General features: G+C 46.9%; 1 pseudogene; it reads right to left on the bottom strand.

Moving 5' to 3' along the window:
• LOC137535331 (zinc finger protein 850-like) overlaps positions 1-21,321 on the bottom strand; it is a 58,753-nt pseudogene that overhangs the window by 15,013 nt on the left and 22,419 nt on the right.

Raw genomic sequence — 21,321 nt, 5'->3', positions numbered from 1 at the left:
CCGGCCCTGTCTCCGGTTCACTTCTGGAATTTCAGACTTTAAAGTCTGAAAACCACTGCTCCTGCGCTGCCATGTCCTCTCTCCCACTGAGGTCACCAAGAGCGTACTGTGCAGGCACAGACCATACTGGGCCTGCGCAATACACTCCTGGTGACAACAGCGGGAGCGAGGACATGGCAGCGCAGGCGCATACTTTAAGATATGAAATTCCAGACCTCATTTTCCCGTTATGTACCAGCGCAGTTTTGACATTTTAGCTATGTCCCTAATTAATCAGCCATAACTTTATCCCTACTCACTACACCAAAATGATCTAGAAATTGTTTTTTGTTTTTTTTCCAGGACAAACTAGACTTTCATTGGGGGGGCATTTTGTTGCATGAAAAATTTCATTTTCTATGCATTTTAATGTGAAAAAGAGGAAAACAAATGAAAAAATGCATCATTTCTCAGTTTGATGCTGAGGGGTAGAAAGCCAGATCTGTCCTCAGCATCAGCCCACCCCCAGTAAAGCTTGATGTGTCCCCCAATATTAGCCCCCCCCCCCCCAGTTTAGCCAGGTGTGTACCTGTATTTTCCATCCCCCGGTATAGAAAGACAGATGTGCTCCAGGGATCAGCGTCCCTCAATACAGCCAGATGTGTCCCCAGGTGTGACGTTCCCCCATTATAGCCAGATGTTCCCTCAGGATTAGCACCCCCTCTCCATAACAGCCAGATGTGACTCCAGTATTAGGGTATGCGCCCCCCCCCCCCCCCCCCCAGAATCTCCAGATTTGCCCCCATTATTAGTTTCCCCCCTCCCAGTAACCCAAATGTCCCCCAGTAAAGATTTCAACCCGCTTTCTGATATTCCCCCCATCCCCTGTTATGGATAGCCAGCCCCCCCCCCCCCCCATGCCAGTCAGTCATTACACCCCACCCTCCCATGATCAGATCACTTAAAAACCTCCCCTGCAAGCAGCCTCTCTCACCTTGCCTTGATCCTACAATTATCCTGCAGCCAGAGCCTCCGTTTACTGCTCTGCACTCAGCCCCATGATGAATATCCGTGTCCCGGCTTAATGACGTCATCAAGCTGTGCCCCGTATCTTTGGCATCACAGGGCTGAGTGCACAGCGGTAAATGGAAGCTCTGGCTGCAGGATAATCGCAGGATCAAGGCAAGGTGAGAGAGGCTGCTTGCAAGGGTGTTTTTTATGCAATCTGGCCACGGAGAGGTGAAGGATCACCGCTGATTGCTCACCTGTGGGGGGGTCTCCAATTGGCTTAAAGGGATCATGTTCCCTTTCACCAATTAGTAATGCAACTAAAAGTGCCGGGGGGGGGGGGGGGGGAGCGAACAAGGTAAAATCGTATACCTATGTCCTTGTGGCTTTGATGAAGTCACAGAGAATGTAGATATACTGTATAGGTGAAAAAATTGGTTAGAGGAAACCTGTAAAGAGGGGGAAGAAAACCGTTTTAACTTCTACCGGCCCCTGCAGACATCCTGTGCCCGCGCCGGGACAAAAACAATCCTCTGATCCCCCGCCGCGGCATGCTTTTGTTTCCTTCAGTCGCCGGCCAATGGGCTCCCGCTCACATCGCCTGGAGAGTCCTGTGCACGTGCAGTACGAGGTTTTCTTGTACTGAGCGGGTGCGTGGGCGCATGCGGCCAGGGTCGCGCAGACACAGTGGCCTTCGACTTGTAAGTCGGCAAAAAAAGAAAGTGAGCTGTGGCGAGGGACTGGAGGATCTTCTAGTACCGGCGCGGGACAGGACATCTGCAGGGGGCCGGTAGAAGCTCCAGGTAAGTTAAACTATGTTTGTTTTTTTTTTTCTCATTACAGATGTTCTTTAAAGATGCTACCGGGAATATTACATCACACAATTGTCTCTGGGGACCCTCAGTCCCACCTACCTTATAATAGTGGGGGATGGTGGGGTCTTCCTGTGGACAATCCTGGGAATAAAGAGGACCTGTACACCTCTCTGGTGGGTTTCTGTTACCAGATCCATCTGCAAGAAACACATGGAGACAATGGGGTTGATTCATCATCCAGAAGGACAAACTTATAACTGTGATACTTCACTAATGCAGCTGCTTCTAAGTTAATTAAGCAACGCTCCTTATTTTGGTTGATCATTCAACACCAATGTATTGAGTCAGTGTGTGTATCAGATAATGATCTAGGTGAATCCTCTATACTGCTCTCTCCTTTACAGCGAAAGAAAAGTCTCCTCTTACCCGGTGATGTGAGGAGCGGCTGATTCTCCATCATGGTGTCCTTGTAGAGGTCCCTGTGTCCTTTTATATACTGCCACTCCTGCATGGAGAAATAGAGGGTGACATCCTGACACCTCATGGGTATCTGACACACACAATGATACAGTCACCAGCCAAACACACACCCCTTGTTGTTACTGGATAATGTCACATGATTCCCAGCAGAACTCACCTCTCCTGTCAGCAGCTCCATCATCTTCCTGACGACTTCCAGAAACCTCTGGTTGTTGTGTATCACAGATATCAGGGAGTGAGGAGGGGGCACAGTGATCACCACATAATCACCAGACTTCACTGGAGAATAACTCTGTATGATATGATGTGATCATAAAAGCGTAAACAATGAAGCACATAGCACTGCACTGCTATGTGCTTCATTGTTTACGCTTTTATGATCGTATGCGTCATTGCATACGCATTGTTTTTTTTTGTTTTGTTTTTTTTCCTTCACAGGAAGAACTTGTGCTCCACTTGACCCTGGTGGAGTGCAAGCCTACTTCCTGAGTTCCAGTGACTACTTCCGGTACAGGAAGTGCCTGCTTTTCAGCTAGAAAGAAGTTTTTACATAGGAAAGACATGCCCTAGGGCATAGTAATCAATCTAGCTTTTAATTTAGCCTTAACTAGCCTACTACGAATTGAATATGCAGGTAATATTGCATTCACCTCTTCTTATTCACACTATCTGAGAGATCTTTTGCTACTTTCCCTCTGACACAATGCAATTTGTCACAATGTTTTATTTCATGTTTGATGCTTTCTGCCTTTGACTAGTGTAGTCTGAATAAGGTGGAGCCTAACCACTCCCACTTTTTAATTAAAAAATGTTATAAAGTTGGTGCTGGCCACCTGGTCGCCTTTCTCCCCTGATGACGCAAGATTGCGAAACCGGTCGGGAAGGCGACAGGCGGCACCATTTTATTTGAGGTCTTCTATTGACCATTTTATGCACGCTACTTTTTCGGGGTTCCCAGTGCACGTGCCCCGTATGTGAGTTTTCCTTTATCCTTGTTTTTAAACTGTTTTACTTGTTATGTAATAAAGACGGTTTACACTTAGATGTGCCATACATCTCTTTCATGTCACTATCCTACTGGACTACCCTTTGGCGAGTCTCTGCGACCTCAGGATATCTACTATATTCCGGAGGAATCTGTGGTGTGCAACATCGCTGGTGAAACGACACCATTTGAAAGTTCTGCGGACCATCTATCAAACTCGTTTACAACCTTATAATGTGGGTTGTTGGAATCTGGTAAGGGCCTGTTTCCACTACACGCAGATTCTGCATGCAGAAAACTGACTCCAATGAATGTCTATGGGCCTGTTTCCACTGAACGCGATTTTTCTGATGCAGATTTCCCATAGGCATTCATTGGAGTCCGTTTTCTGCATGCAGAATCTGCGTGTAGTGGAAACAGGCCCTAAACCTTGCTTCTTTACCCTTTTGTTTGAAGATCCTGTATACCAGAAAATGACGAAAGCTGTATTACTATAGACCTGCGCTGACTTTATATATTCAATCTTATTGTATTACTATATACATATTGTATGGTGTACTTGAACTGAGCGATTACTATTATTATTATTGTTGTTTTATAAAGCGCCAACATATTCCGTGGCGCTGTACACAGTAAGAAACAAACATGGGGTACATAATACAGACAATGGTGTACACTAATATACAACATACATAACTAGTGACAAAATACAAAAAAATGATACAGCATATAGAATACAAAATACAGAAGTGGTAATGACAGTGATAAAAGTAACGTGATAAATAAAATATATAATAATTTCCAAGACACAAAAGGGGAGAGAGCCCTGCCCTTGCAAGATTACAGTCTAAATGGAATGGGGGGAAACAAGAGAAGGGGTAGTGTATGATAAAATATATAAAGGCAGTGTGCTTTAAGATACCTAGTAGGAGTGCAATTTGGTCTTAGGACAAAGGGAAGTGGCTTAAGGTAGCGCATATGCTTGTTGGAACAAATGAGTTTTTAGAGAGCGTTTAAAAGTAACAAAGGTTGGTGAGTGACGGATGTGTTGTGGGAGGGGATTCCAGAGGAGGGGTGAAGCGCGTGCAAAATCTTGTAAACGTGAATGTGAGGAGGTGATTCTAGAGGAGGACAACAGACGATCATGTGCAGATCTGAGATTGCGATTGGGTTTGTATCTGGAAATGAGCGATGACCAGTTCCAATATTGTATTGTATTGTTCATGATCCCTGTTAAATAAAGATTATTTAAAAGAAAAACGGCCGGAAGATAAGAGAATCGGGTGGAGAAATCGAGCCGCAAAAACGACCCGTGCATTATGCTGGGAATACAAGGGTTGTTTTTTCTGCTTGATTCTGCAGTGGATTCTCTTATCTTCAGCTCGTTTTTCTTATCTTTCTTCATTCACCTCTATCAGGAATCGGACGGCAAAGCGGTGGAACGGGAGATCGGACATGTCAGAAATTATCAATCTAACCATCTATCTGCCGCAAAAACGACCTGTGTATTCCCAGCATTAGGGACAGTTAGTGACAAGACAATATGCTCTGTTGTACAGCACTGCGTAATATGTTGGCACTATATAAATACTTACATAAAATAAATAAATGATATCCCTATAAAACCATATATAGTATAACGTATAATCTCGTTATAATAAAAGCAGGTATAGTAACCATTCTAGTACAGTAAACTACCTCTCCAGGTCCTGGCCAATCTCCATTATAAGTCTATGGGAGCAACGCCTTTTATACTAAGCCTGGATATAATAAAACTTGTTATAGTAAACAGGTTTTTTGGCCGCTACGTGACGCTGACTCTGGATATGGTAAACAGTGGGCGGGGCATGCGTCATGTGTCAACTGCATGGTCTGCTGCTCTCTTCAGGCTGGTTGCAGGTGAATTGATGCCTGATAACATTTGTACAGGGCTGAGGAGTCAGAGTTGGAGTTGAGGAGTCGGAGCAATTTTGGGTACCCGGAGTTGAAGTCGTTGATTTCATAAACTGTGCAGTCTGAGTCGGGTGAGTTTTGTACAAAATCCACAGCCCTGGTATTAGACAAATGGTCCTCAAACTAAGGCCCCCAAGGCTTTTTCACTGGCCCCCCAAACACAAAATCTATAACTTATAGACACGTCCTACTATATCTTTAAATATTGGCTGCCCGCATATAGAATAGCAGTGCTGGCACCACCCATCCACATACTGTAGAAGCCAACGAGCAGTCATTTCCAATCCAATTCTGCGTCAGGTGACACTACTGTCCAAAGGGACAGCAGGTTGTCACCTGGGTATGCTTCACTGTCTGGTGCACAAGGATGTTCTTTGGGCGCCGCATGACTAAATTGCTGCTGCTGGGAGGTCTACTTCGGGCATGGTTGGAGGGAATCAATACCCAGATTCAATGTAATGTTTTTCAACATAATTTTATGTATGTTCAGCAGTTTAACCACTTCAGGATACTGCGTACGCATAAGTACGCCCCTGAATCCTGAAGCGGTTTCCATGGAAGCGGCCGTTCCATGTCAGTTCACGGAGGGTGTCTCCGTGAACACCCTGCGAGCCTCCGATCGCGGCTCGCAGGGTAAATGTAAACACGCGGGGAAGATCTTCCCCGCTGTTTACATACATACGGCGCTGCTGCGCAGCAGTGCCGTAGAGGAGATCGGCAATCCCCGGCCTTTGATTGGCCGGGGATCGCCGGCATCTGATAGGCTGAAGCCTATCTGAGGCGGCGCAGGACAGATTTCCGTCCTGCGCAGCCCATAATGAAGAGAGGAGGGAGGGAAGGTGGCAGAGGGAGGAATAGCGCTGCGGAGGGGTCTCCTCCCGCTAGGCACAGCAGCACGGCGGCAATCAGATCCCCCCCCCCAGCAGGACATCCCCCTAGTGGGGAAAAAAGGGGGGGGGGGAAGTCTGATCGCCCTGCCTATCTGATCTGTGCTGCGGGCTGAAGAGCCCCCGCAGCACAGATCATCCAAACCACCCGAAACCCGGAAGTGGTTAAAGTATGTTGACCCGGCCCTTGACCGAAAAAGTTTGGTGACCTCTGTATTAGACTAAGGAGTCGATGAGTCGGAGTCAGAGCCATTTTGAGTACCCGGAGTCGGAGGTTTCATAAACTGAGGAGTGTGAGTCGGAGGATTTTTGTACCGACTCCACAGCCCTGCATTTGTAAGACAAGAATGGCACCGGCGCTGGATATACAGTACTGTACAAGTAAGCAGCCTGGGAAAAATGAGTAAGAATGTGAACGCAAACAAAAGAGAATGCAGCGTTACCACTTCCACTTTACAATTACTGATAAAAGTATCATCACAGTCCTCCCATGAGATTGTAAGCACTCCTGGGTATCTCTTCCGATGACGCTGCTGGTAGCGTGTGCAGCACAGTACAGGCTAATTTCACTTGTAGTGCAGACAAGAGTGGTCCGTTTTGCTGCTGCAAGTCCCGCCCGCAGAGGTATCGGAGCCACTCACAGGAAGCGAGTGGCTGCCTCTATTCAGTGACAGCTGCAATTTTTAAGGAGCCCTGGATACTTTACCAGAAAGGCTATGCAGCCCTAAGGCCTCGTTCACATCTAGCTAGCGCAGATGGCCGTGCGTTCCGAACGCAACGCATACGATCGCACGCCATCTGCGCCACTGCCCTGCTGATCCCATCCATTGATAGTGATGGGATCAGCTCTGCGCTTCCAGGCAAAATGCAGGCAGCAGTACGCAAGCGCTTCCTAGCTGCGCAGTGCACTAAATGTGAATGGTAGAAGGGCTGTCTATGCCCTTCTGCCGTTTCTGCGTTTCAGCACATCATACGAGCTTCTAAATGTACACGGAAGCGCGTATGATGTGAACAAGGCCCAAGGTATCTTTAGCCTTGTAGTCCACCAAATGTGCAAGTGCTTGTACTGTACCTCCAATGGGAGGACAGAGTCGCTTCTTTGCAGCAGAGAATCCATCAGGGCATGCTGGGCCATTTCTAGGACAATTTCTAATATAGTAAGCTTCTGATATAGTAAACCATTTATCACACCATTGACATGGTGCTAGAATTGGATAAATGGTCCATAGGAACAGTGAAGGCAGAGCAGCAAAAGCTAATGGACAGTGGCCATGGCCAGCCCAGCTATTGCACAGACAGACTGGGAGGGGTTAAGCATGCTGTCAGCAGCGAGGCTGTGTAATGAGGAGCTATAAATAGACCTAGTTACCTGAGCGCGAGCTCTCAGCAGCCAGGCCCGGGGAATGCGGAAATAACTACAGAGGAAGCTGCTGTCCACTGTCCAGTGCGGGTGGAGGGGGAGTGACGACCCTTTGACGTCATCATTATGCGTGAGCACGGGCAGTATGATAAGGGAAGCTTATGCGGCCATCTTAGGTGAGGGAACTGAGTGGTGAACGGGAGAGGAAAGGAGATGTGCTGTTGGAATAAATAAATTAAAAAATTAAAAAAAAAAAAGCAGAAGACTCACTAGGGACACCACTGGCTGCTAAAATTGTATTAAACTGTGTTAAGCAATAGACGGGCTTACATATGAAAAGTCGGTAGTGATCTGCTGCCACCTAGTGGTGTTCAGTGTTGCCATCCTTTCACATTATTTTTTACTCACTGACTAAAAATTTACTGACAAAGGATTTTTCTTACTGACAAAAATCCCTGCGCTGCGCACAGTGCGGCAAACAAATAAGCGTGGTCATGCAACAGAATGTGGGTGTGGTCATGGGTGGGGCCAAATATACATGACCTTAGCAGTGCTGTAAAAAGTCTGCCGGGGAAGTTTGAGCTCTGCCATAGTGTTTCTCCCCAAAATACATGAAATCTGACAGCATTTCACCAAAAATATACATAATATACAGATAATATGGCAGTGGTTCCCCCAAAATGGACGTAATCTGCAGCAGCAGTTCCCCCAATATACACAATCTGGCAGCGGTTCCCCAAAATACACTTAATCTGACAGCAGCGGTTCCCCAAAAATACAGATAATCTGGCAGCAGTTCTCCCAAAAAAGGTGCCCCCAGTGTAGGTAGTCATGTCTATAGGTGTCCCCAGAATAGGTAGCCAGGTCTATATGTGTCCCCAGAATAGGTAGGCAGGTCTATAGGTTTCCCCAGTTTAGATAGCCAGGTCTATAGGTGTCCTCAGAATAGGTAGCCAGGTCTTAAGGTGTCCCCATTCAGTTACCAAGTCTATAGGTGTCCCCAGAATAGGTAGCCAGGTCTTAAGGTGTCCCCGTTCAGTTACCAAGTCTATAGGTGTCCTCAGAATAGGTAGCCAGGTGTCCCAAGAAGGAGGGGAGGCAGTGCGGTGAAGGGGAAGCGGCAGGTACAGGCAGAGGTAAGTCCCCGCCTGCTGCCAGAAGGGCACAAAACTTAGTTCTGGAGGGGGGAGAAAGGAAGGGGGAGCCCCAAATGGGGGGGGGGGGGGGAGAGCGTAAATGCAGCCGTATAAGTTACCGAAGTATTTGGAATTCGAGAATACATGATTTAGCTTATATTTAAGGTGATCAGGCCACACATCTGGATCTCACAAGAGCAGGATTTTCTTTCTCATCTCTCATTTTTGATGTGTTCCTTGTGAGACACTGTTAGGCCCCGTTCACACTTGCGTTTTGCCATGCAAACGGACTGGATCCTGATCGAATCAGGACCTGATCCGGATCTGAACTGTACGGTTCCAATCCAGATCCGATCTGGATGTGGTCCGTTTGCATCAGGCATGCATCAGGCTGCCATCAGGATCCGTGGGCAAAAAATACCGAAATTTAAATAAAAAAATGTTGGGGTCAGCAGAAGGTGCACCTGCAGAATCAGGTTCCTCTGCTGTAGGCCACACCTCCACCTCCGACATTCTGCCAAACAGCTCCAGCACGTCTGTCACTGCTGCTCCACGCCAGACATGCTTGGTCCATGTGTCCCCATCCGAAATGGCCGCTTAGATACGCATAGGAAGTGGGGTAGAACGTCAGGTGTTTGTAGGCAGTGTGTTCTGTGCCTTCCGTTTCCCATTGGTTTCTGTGTTCCGGATGGTGCTGTCAGGCTCAGGTCCGGCTCCGGTCCGGGTGCGTGGGCCGGAGATCCGGACCCAAAAAATAGCGCATGTTGGAAAAGTGTCCGGAGTCCGGATCCGGTCCGGCTCCGTACTGTACGGAACGGACACGTGTGAACGTCCGCATAGCCTTTGCATTGCTATGCGGAACGTACGTTCCGTTTGTACAGTATACGGTCCGGATCCGGCGCGGCGAATCCGGACAGGGAACGCTAATGTGAACCGGGCCTTAGTTACTGTGCCAGTTTTGTATTATATAGCAATGTCTGTATTTTGTACAGACACAATGCATATTTTTGTCTCCTGCACTTTTTTTCTTTCTTTGCCGCTTTTATTGTTTATTAGTTTAGAGGTTAATCATTTTGATGATACATAGTAGCGATATAAATACTCCATACATTCTAGATATAAAGACAGACTGTATATTTATTAGAATAGATCATCAAAATCTTTAAATGATGATCTAACTGTAATACAGTTTTATAAAGGTTGGATGCGACTTCCAGTAATTTTGTTAGTTGGATCTTAGTCCACCAGTTACTGGAGGATTCAGCTTCATGGAAAACAACAGACAACGAGCAGTATTATGGTGTTTATTAGCATACATCTTGTATTGTTGAACAGGATTTATGGCATACACGGTTCTATAATAGTTTTTATTCTGATCTGCTGAAATTGGTCTAATAGTTCATTGTTTGATGTAATAATCATACGGTTATTGATATATCGTTTTATGAAAATGGCTGCATTTAAAAATTTGAAAAACCCCAATAAAAAGTATTGAAACCTTTTTGTCTCCTGCACTAACCTGCTTGTTGTCCCTTGCAATCAATTTGCCAGCATCCTCCTCACAGCTGACAGAGGCTGCTCTCCTGTGTGCTCGCGTCAGTGTTGCCAGCCTCAGAAATAACGGAAAATTGTATACTCACCTTCAGTAATTTTCCTTTCCTTTCGAGGTCCATGGCAGCCTTACTACGGGGTTAATCCCGCCACTTAACCCCTACAGGACCTGTCTGTATAAATTTGTAGCCCTTCCCCCTCTCAGGTGCTTTTTTGCTAGTCCCTTACTGACTGAATTAACTAGGGTGGGACCTCCGTAGGCTGCCATGGACCTTGAAAGGAAAGGAAAATTATCGAAGGTGAGTATACAATTTTCCGTTTTCCTTTCCATTTCCATGGCAGCCTTACTACGGGGATCTCTACAGATAAAATAAAAGGGAGGGCAAGTTATGCATCAAACACAAAAGTTTAATTCGTATCATAAGTAACAGAACATAAATTGTACATTACTTTCAAATATATGCTTTATGTAGGTAGAAAAAAACAAAGTCTTGTAAAAGTAATACCTTTGGCGCTAGTCTACTTTAGGGGACCCACCGCAAATCCCCATAGAGGATTTGAGCTGTGCTGAAAACGGAAAGAATTGCCGCTTTCAGCTCGTTGAAAACACCACAAGTCATATATCTTTGTTAAGCTTAGACTCTGCTCTAACGAATGATGTCACTTTCGGTGAGCAAAAGTTGAAACTGACCGCGTACGAGATGCCGATCCGCCGCGATCGAAGCTCCGTCGGCCATCTTAGTTTTGTGCTTCTGATATTTTTCTCCCTCCTCATTGGAAGGATTGTTAGCTGGGGGCGTGGCAGAAATTTTTTTTTTTTTTTTTTGAAGCCGGAGAATTGGTGAGTCACGTATAATAGTTCCCCGGGCATACCCAGCCAACGACAGAATCATCATCAGCCGTGACCCTTCCCTGGGCCAGGACACCACGGGATCCGGCAGGCCAGGAGGGCACCCCTGCCATCCAGCAACATGGTGTCATGGATCATCTCAAAGTCCGTGGTGTAAGTTGTCCTCACTGATAGCTGCCAGCTGCTGGGGTGGTGAAGGATTAACCCCACCGGTGTTTACACACAACCCGTACGGCGCCTCCTACGCGGTGAGCTTCAGCGTTTGCTCACCGACTGTGGCATCATTCGTTAGAGCAGAGTCTAAGCTTTACAAAGATATATGACTTGTGGTGTTTTCAACAAGCTGAAAGCAGAAATTCTTTCCGTTTTCAGCACAGCTCAAATCCTCTATGGGGATTTGCGGTGGGTCCCCTAAAGTAGACTAGCGCCATACCTTTTAATGGCTAACTGATAAAGTTAAATAATGCAAGCTTTCTGGGATCTAGTCCCCTTCTTCAGGCATATTTCTAGATGTAAGCTGTAGTAAAACACTGATGCAGGGAAGCTGCATGAAGATGGCAGTTGTACTGGTTGCTGTTTAGCAGTTAGATGCCAGGTGATCAGCAGGCTGGAGCCAGTGAGCTTATGCAAGCAAACATGAAATCTAGCAGGTTTCTGAAGATAGTGAAGCCAAGTCAATCATGTTACATAAGGAGTCATGAATCCTATATAAATATATGCTTTGAAATTTGCAGTACAGTTAACAGAGTCTAGTATCTTTAATGGCAGATAAGACTCCCCTACCGAACTCCACCGTTGATAGCTCCCCTGGGTGTACTCTATAGTGGGACATGAACGTGTTCTCCGACGTCCAGTTTGCAGCCCTGCAGATAACTTCTGGAGACACTTTCACCAATGCAGCCCAAGAGGAAGCGATTGACCGAGTAGAATGGGCTGTGACCTCCTGAGGTGGTGTAACCCCTCTGATACTGTAAGCCATCTTAATAGCCCTGACCAACCATGTGGCTATGGTCCTGGTCGTCGCCGGGTGACCCCTCTTATAGCCATTAGGGATCACAAACAACCTTCTAGTTAGGCGGAACTCCCTTGTGCGTTCTATATAGCTCTTTAGAAGTAATGGAATATCCAGAGCGTTAGGAGCTTCAAGATTGATGTCCGAAAAGGATGGTAGATTCCATTCCTGGTTGAAGTGGAACTGTGTGGCCACCTTTGGAATGAACTCGTTCACTGGTCTAAGGGTTACTCGGTCCGGGAAGAACTGTGTATTCGGTGGGTCACAGCTAAGTGCCTGCAATTCAGACACCCTCCTTGCCGAGGAAATAGCCGTTAGGAAGACTACTTTGAGAGTGAGGTTGAATATGGAACACTCTTGCAGGGGTTCAAAAGGTGCTCCAGCCAGCCCTTTCATAACAAGGGGTAAATCCCACTGAGGGTACCAGTTCCACCTCGGTGGTCTAATCTTCACAACGGCCTGCATGAACTGGACTACCAGAGGTTCCACGGCCCACCTGTGATGCGTGAGCGCTGATATTGCTGATATTTGCGTTTTAATAGTACTGTTGGCCAGTCCTAAACTTAATCCCCTCTGTAGAAAGTCTAGAATATAATTGACTGTAATGGTGGAAATATTCAACGCCTTTTCCTCCAGAAACAGCAGGAAACGCTTCCAAGTCCTATGATATGTACTGTTGGTGGTTGGTTTCCTGGACTTTAGTAAAGTGTCTATTACCTCAGTTGAGCAGCCTAGTTCCCGTAATCTCCCCCTCTCAGCCTCCATGCCGTCAAATTCAATATTTGCGGGTGAGGATGAATTAATCGGTTCTGCGCTAAGAGGTCTTTTACACAAGGCAGAGTGATCGGTGTCGTGGTAGATAGTTTCTGCAGCAACGGGAACCATGGTCTGCGGGGCCAGTAGAGGGCTATCATGATTACTATTGCCTGTTCTTGCTGCACCTTCCTCAAAACCCTGTGTATCAATGGGATTGGCGGGAAGATGTAAGCCATGTGAAAGTTCCAAGGGAGTGAGAGAGCGTCCCAACCCACCGCTTGCAGGTATCTGCACCTCGAGAAAAAAGTCTGGTACTTGGTGTTCCAAGGGGTGGCCATTAAGTCGGCTTGGGGAACTCCCCATGCTTCGCAGATGCTCTGGAACACTTCCTCCTTGAGACTCCACTCCTTGTTGTCTATCCAGGAGCGACTTAGCGAGTCTGCCACCTGATTCCTCACTCCCGGTATGTGCACCGCCTGTAGGTGTAGCAGGTTTTGTTGAGCCCATTCCATTATTGGTTCTAACTCCCTGAAAAGCGTTCGGCTGCGAGTGCCACCCTGATTCTGGATGTATGCTACGGCGGTGGTGTTGTCCATCCTCAGCAACACTCTCCTGCCTCTGATTCCGCTTGCAAAGTACTTGAGGGCTTCGAACGCAGCTCTCATCTCCAGGATATTGGCTGGGACCTGTGCTACATTCTGTTCCCATCTGCTCTGTGCGTAGTGGCATTCCGTATGGGCACCCCAGCCCCAAAGGCTGGCATCTGAGGTTATTATGACTGGTGGTTCCATGATCAGTTGATGGTGATTCATGAGATTCTGTGTGCACAGCCACCATGTCAATTTTTGTTTGGTGTGTGGCGAGATTAGTATCCGCTGATGATAATCGACTCCAGTCCATTGATCGAGGAACATTTTCTGCAGGTGCCTCATGTTCCAACGTGCCCATTTTACCATGGAAATTACCGATGTCAGGGTTCCCAGTACTGCCAGACACTGTCTTGCTTATAGGTATGTTACCTCCTTGACCTCCGTCACCATCGATATTATCCTTGCCACCTTCTGTTCTGGCAATGATACCGCATTCTCTCGAGTGTCCAGCTTCGCCCCCAAGAAGATAATTGACTGGGTTGGATCTAATTGACTTTTGTCCCAATTTACTAGCCAGCCAAACTGGTTGAGTGTCTGTAGCAAAATTGACCTGTGTCGATACAGCTCTCCCTCTGACGATGCTACTAGCAGTATATCGTCTAGATAATGGTGAATATGGATTCCCTGTTGACGCAGCAATGCTATTAATGTTACTAAGATTTTCGTGAAAGTTCTGGGGGCAGTGCAGATGCCGAATGGCAATACCCGGAACTGGTAGTGAGCAGTTCCAACAGCGAACCTGAGATACCTTTGAAATGATTTCCGAATTGGAATGTGCAAGTAAGCGTCGGCCAAGTCCACCGACAGGAGCCAGTCCCTTAACTGTATTGTTGGAATAATAGTCTGCAACGACTCCATTCGGAACTTGTCCTGCAGTATAAGATTGTTCAGTATGCGTAGGTCTAGGACGGGTCTTAACTGACCCGACTTCTTCGCTACGAAAAATAGAGGGGAGTAGATCCCTTGGAATCTTTCTGCTGGTGGTACTTGTATAATCGCCCTCCTTAGAAGCAAATCCTCTATATAATCCCTGAGTACTTGCGCCTTCTGAGGTGACTTTGGAATTGCCGTAGCCTTGAAAAGTGTATGCGGAGGATGCTCTTTGAATGCCCATGCATGACCATGTGCCAACGTATTGGTCACCCAGCTGTCCTTTATCTTTTCCGCCCATAGGTGTACAAAGCTCTGGAGCTGTCCTCCTACCGGCTCCAGAGAGGCGGACCTGACCTCAGAATGATTTGCTAGTTGACGCACTGGGGTTAGCATTACGTTGTTTATTGAATTTCGCCAGTGTGGACTGCGTTCCCTGCCAGTTCTTCCGAAAGGACTGGTTGCTCCTTTTAGGGCGGAAGTCTCTTGGCCTGCTCTGAAATGATTTCCTATCGTTAGGTCTGAATCTCCTCTGTCTCCTGTCCTGGGGGAGAAGGCCCGATCTGCCGCCAGTTACCCTGGATATGGCTGTATCCATTCGGGGGCCGAAAAGGTTCTTGCCGTCATAAGGTATCTTACACCAGGAGGTCTTTGAATTCCCGTCGGCTGACCAAGGTCTTAGCCACAATGCCCTCTTTGCCGTAACCGAATGAATTATGCCTCTAGTGTTTCCTCTGATAATATCAAATGCTGCTTCACTAACGAAGTCAGCCGCCACCCTGAATTCTTCCAGAGAACTCGATAAGGTCTTGCGATCCACATTGGATTGAATCGCCCCGTCCAGGTTATCAGCCCATGCTCTAATTGCACGAGAAACCGAGGTGAGGGCTATGGCCGGTTTACATGCACCTCCGACTGCCGCATACATCCTCCTGAGGTCAAAATCTACCTTACGTTCCAAAGGTTCACGAAAGGACACAGCGTCCTCTAATGGTAAAGTCACATGTTTTGCGAGGCGCATGACAGAAGCGTCTACCATTGGCGGGGTATCCAATTGAGTGATAATTTCCCCTTCCATAGGGTAAAGTTTAGATAGTTTATTGGACATGGACATCTTCCTATCAATCTTCGCCCATTCCTCCTGGATTAACTCCGTGACCTCTTCCATTACTGGGAAGGTTACTGGTTTCTTTTTAAGGTGCAGATAATATCGTTTAATCTTTGTAGGGGGCTCCTCCTGCTCTTCCCACTGTATGGCTTCTCTAACCGATCTGACAAAGGGGTCCACTAAAGAGAAATCAAACCCCACGGTAAGATTTTCCGTCTCATCCTGCCCCTCATAACCGGAAGGACCTTCCACTCCTCTGGAGTCTTGAAAAGTACCATGAGGCACAGAGTGTTCTGCCAGTGATTGCTGAACAATATCGCGAACTAGTGCGGGTAAGTCCTGAACAGGATCTTCCTCCATCGGAATAGAGTAGAAACAGTCCACGCATACTAGTTTCCCTGGCATACAGATCAGTCCACATGCCCAGCAGGGTTTGGTCTTCTGCGGACGGGAGTCCGATGTAGACCTCTTGTGAGACTGCGATTTCCCTGATTTGCTGGATCGCGCGGATGAATCCTTCCTATGCGCTGCAGAATCTTCTACTTGCTCAATCGGGCTGCGTAGAAGTAGAGAAACAGAAATAAATATTTCTGTTAGTTACTACTAAGATTGCCTAAAATAATGATTTCAAAGGAATTTATATGAGAATACCGTGCCTACCTATCTTCATAAGCCTGATCTGTTTCGCGGGTGGCAGCAGCATCCTCCATTCTCCTTCAGCAATGCTAAAAGACAATAGGGAAAGCCATGAGGAGCGTGACCAATAGGTGGATAAAAAAACATATAAGAGGTGGGTTGTACCTTTAAGCAGGTGTAGTCAAATCTGGGTAAGGTTCCTGGTCTTTAACAGACAGTAAATACCCCTGCCCTGCAACAAAAGATTTCCCACCTTAGGCTGTATCATAAACATTCTGCCTTACACGCAGTGTCTGTCCCCGCACATACCTCTATCTGCGTCGAGCAGGGTTGTGGAGTGAGTTTGAGGGAACCTCCAACGAGCAGCCCGTCTCCTAGCGCGTCCACCTCAGAGTGCGCTGGCTGACAGCATTGCCGTCTTACATAGACCTCCTCCGCGACCCGGAAGTAGATGCGACCCGGAAGTTGAATACACGGAGGCTTCCTGCGCTCCAAGGTGGAGCGCACGCCGGCCTTCTCTGCCGCCCGCTCGCTTCGCGCCGGTTTACAGCGCACTCCGCTCCAAGAAGACCACCCCCAGAAAGATCAGGCCAGAAAGAGGGGGACTCCACCGCCTAGAGCTGTTTAAGCTCAAACAGCGGGGCTTCACGCAGCTTAGGCTGGCTGCATGGATGCTGCATTACGAATACAGCAAGGTAGGCAAAAATAAAAAACGCTCAGAAGAAAAAACAAAAAACAAAAAAAAACAAAGTATAAGTTAGATGACAGTCCTGTAGGTAGGACGAAGAAAAAAAGCACCTGAGAGGGGGAAGGGCTACAAATTTATACAGACAGGTCCTGTAGGGGTTAAGGGGCAGGATTAACCCCGTAGTAAGGCTGCCATGGAAATGGAAAGGAAACATTCTTACTGACAAAGCACAAAAAACAGAACACTTTTTTTTACTGACATTTACTATTATTGAAATTAAATGAAAGATATCACACATGCACCCTACATGCAATGCACCGGCAACCATGTACCCGAATGTGGAAGAAGAGTGCAGTGGCGGACACCGGACAGGTGAAGTATCTATGCATGGCATCTGGAGGCGGGGCGGACTTTGATATATTTACATTTGGGGGATGCAACTGGGGGTTTCCGTCACATTTTTTCTCGATTATCGCAGCCCTTACCACTGCACGCCTTATTGAGCATGCCAACCTGAGATTTACCAGCATATCTGATTGTTACATGCGATCGATACATGCAACCAATTTCAGCCCGAAATTGGTTTGATTGTAAACTAGGCATGCTCTTGGTGGCACCGATTTTTATAATATCAATAATAATTGTCTTATCTGATGGTTGATCGGCTGCCAAGTCTATAGATGTATGGCCACCTTTAGCTAGAGCAGTGTACATTCCAGAGTGATACGTGAACTGATCAGCAGTAAGTGCTGTGATCTTCTGGGAAAGAGAGAGAGTTTTTTTTACTGACACCAAAAAATGTTTCATGGACTTTACTGACAGCCCAGATTTGTTGACTTTTTTTACTGACTGTCAGTAAATTTACTGACGGTTGGCAACACTGGCTCGCGTCATAGTTTGAACCAGAGCAGCATGGAAACAGCCCGCCTCCAGCAAATTAGCCAAGAAATCAGCCCAGTGCACATGTGCACAATGCCGTGCACGGAGCCAGCGTACTTTTACGGACGCAGCCAAAACACTTACGGATTTTACGAGCACCAGAATTTAACTCTATATTTACTGACAATCAGTAAATTTACGGACGGTTGGCAACACTGGCGCGAGCTCTTAGCAGGCAGGCCTGCGCAATGCGGAAGTAGCTATTGAGGAAGATGCTGTCCAGTGCGGGTGGAGGGGGTGTGGCATGCCTGTGATGTAATCGTTCTGAGTGTACATGGGCAGTATGATAAGAGAAGCTGATGCGGCAATCTTAGGTGAGGGAACTGGGTGATGAAAGGAAACTATGTGGTGTTAAAATTAAAAGAGTAAAAAAGCAAAGTACTCACTAGAGACCCCACTGACTGCTAAAATTGTATTAAACTGTGATAAGTAATAGACGGGTTTACATGTGGTGGGTAAGATTAACCCCCCCTCGGGCCACCCGCACAGCTGCTGTAATTAGTAGGATGAAATTCGAATAACCCTATTCGAATTTAATCCGAATGTGAAGTATAGAGCATCCCTGGTGACTGCACACTGTTTTATATACCAGTCAGTGCATACCTTTCACTGCATCTGTGTGACTGCACATTGTATTATACTACTACCAGTCAGTGCATACCTTTCACTGCATCTGTGTGACTGCACATTGTATTATACCATCACCAGTCACTGCATACCTTTCACTGCATCTGTGTGACTGCACATTGTATTATACCACCACCAGTCACTGCATACTTTTCACTGCATCTGTGTGACCGCACACTGTATTATACCAGCAGTCAGTGCATACCTCTAATTGGCACTGCATCTGTGTGACTGCACATTGTATTATACCAGCAGTCAGTACATACCTTTCACTGCATCTGTGTGACTGCACATTGTATTATACCAGCAGTCAGTGCATACCTTTCACTGGCACTGCATCTGTGTGACTGCACATTGTATTATACCACCACCAGTCACTGCATACCTTTCACTGCATCTGTGTGACTGAACATTGTACACTGAGCACTGTATTATACCAGCAGTCAGTGTATACCTCTAACTGGCACTGCATCTGTGTGACTGCACATTGTATTATACCAGCAGTCAGTGCATACCTTTCACTGCATCTGTGTGACTGCACATTGTATTATACCAGCAGTCAGTGCATACCTTTCACTGACACTGCATCAGTGTGACTGCACATTGTATTATACCACCACCAGTCACTGCATACCTTTCACTGCATCTGTGTGACTGAACATTGTAGTATACAACTAGTCACTGCATACCTTTCACTGCATCTCTGTGACTGCACATTGTATTATACCAGTCAGTGTATACCACACAATTTATCACACACAGTTAAATGAATGGCAGACTTGCCCTCAATAACAGATTCTCATGAAAGTATTTCAAGTGTATTCATCTCATCATTATACAGCAGGGCCTCGAAAGAGTTCTCACTGAATCTGTGACTGCACATTGTATTATACCAGTCAGTGCACACCTTTCACTGCATCTGTGTGACTGCACACTGTATTAGTCCAATCAGTGCATACATTTCACTTCATGCCCCCCAAAATGAACAAAACAACAGGCGGAGGCAGAGCAAGAGGCAGGCAAGCCGGCAGGTCTGTTCGAGGTGGTGCGGCCCTTGACCAAAGTATAGTATTCAGAAGGTACATGCCATCAAACCCCAAGATTGTCAGAACATAGTTGACTATTTAACACAGAACACCTCATCTTCCTAAGCTTCCGCACGGAACCGTGACATATCTTCAAGGCCAGCTGCTGCCACCACCACCAAAGTGCCATCATCCCAGGGCTCAATGGTGTGGAAATTTTTTGTGTGTCTGCCTCAGATGACAGTGATGCCATCTGTACTCTCTGCCACCAAAAATTGAGTCGTGGAAAGACCAAGACCCACGTAGGGACAACTTCCTTACGAAGGCACATGATGAGAAAGCACAAGCAGCAATGGGATGACCACCTGAGGAAAAGCAGCACACAAACGCAAAGCCACCCTCCGCCTCCTCTTCCTCCTTCAGGTGCAGCATCTTCAGCCGCTTTATCCCTTGCACCTTCACAACCACCCTCCTCCACTCTGCCTCTCAAATTAAGCGGTTCCTGCTCATCTGCCCACAGCAGCCAGGTGTCCATTAACGAAATCTTTGAGCAGAAGAAGGCAATTTCTGCCAGTCACCCCCTTGCCCGGCGTCTGACAGTTGGCTTGGCGGAACTGTTAGCTCGCCAGCTGTTACCATACCAGCTGGTGGACTCTGAGGCCTTCCGAAAATTTGTGGTGATTGGGACACCGCAGTGGAAGATACCAGGCCCCAATTATTCTTCTAAAAAGGTGATACCCAAACTGTACCGTGAAGTTGAAAGGCAAGTGGCAAGTGGCAAACTCTATACCTGCATTTAAAGGGGGCTTAGATGCTTTCCTTGCGTTGAATGACATCCATGGCTACAATTACTAGGTAATGCCAATGATGTTAATCCAGGGATTTTATGATCAACAGGGATATGTGAGGGAGCAGGCTGGAGTTGTACTTTGTACTGGTTGAACTCGATGGACGTATGTCTTTTTTCAACCAAAGTAACTATGTAACTATGTAAGTGGTGTCATCTACCTCAGCCTGACCATATGGGCTTAAAAACCGTCATCACCTGCCCTCTAACCATCGTGTGCACCAGTCCAGCATGGCCATCACTACACAAACAGCTGTTTGCGGTGCGTTACACAGTGAGTTTGGTCTGTCAGTGTGAAGCATTAAACTACTTACACTACATGGTCAATGTATACACACGCAAGATGTTTTAAAGCACTTTAGGCCTCCAACTTAGCAATGCAATGTGATTTCTGCCCTTTAGGGATTATAACCCTGATGTGCGTCAAATCTGTAATTGTCCCTGGGACTTTTGGCGTGTATCCTACTCCGCCATGCCCCCCTTCTGGTGTTAGACCCATTGAAACATCTTTTTCATCACTTTTGCGGCCAGAAACAGTGTTTGTAGTTTTTGAAGTTTGCCTAACAAATTGAAGTCTATTGCGGTTCACCAAGTTCACCGGTTCCCAAACTTTTTAGCAAGTTTGCATTCGCGGTTCGCGAACAAAAGATTCGAGGTTCATACCATCTTTATTCTCTAGTGGCAGGCCAGGCCACCATTCTGCTGGTCTTGGGGGCCTGTTCTTAATCTCCACTCAGTGGGGGGCTAAATGCCACCTTTTTTTGTGAGGTGTCCATCTGGCGTTCTCTTCTGTCTAATCGCCAGCGTGCGGCGCAGGTCACATGATGGCTCTGAGTGCGTTCCAAGCATGCGGAGAGCATTAGGCAGCAGTGGTTTGTTCCTGTTTCCGCCCTGAGAAGTGGAAACAGACTGGCCTCTAGTGCGTTCCATGCACTATCTGGGAGGAGGAGTCAGCTCACCTAACTGGTGGTTTGACGCCATTAGATCACTTCTGGGTGCACTACAGAAGTGTGCGCAAGCTGCCAGGGACACTCTGTAAAAGGTGCAGCAGCGTAAAAGGTGCAGCAGCATATTTAAAGAGACTGAGCATCAGGGTCATTTCTTGGGCAGGGCGACCACCCTGGGCGCAGACCACAAAGTAGAAAAAAGGAGCACAGGC

The sequence above is a fragment of the Hyperolius riggenbachi genome, chromosome 10, assembly GCF_040937935.1.
Source record: "Hyperolius riggenbachi isolate aHypRig1 chromosome 10, aHypRig1.pri, whole genome shotgun sequence".
Taxonomy (NCBI): domain Eukaryota; kingdom Metazoa; phylum Chordata; class Amphibia; order Anura; family Hyperoliidae; genus Hyperolius; species Hyperolius riggenbachi.
Note: the sequence above shows the minus strand (reverse complement) of the source record. Positions and strands in the feature narration are given on the sequence as shown.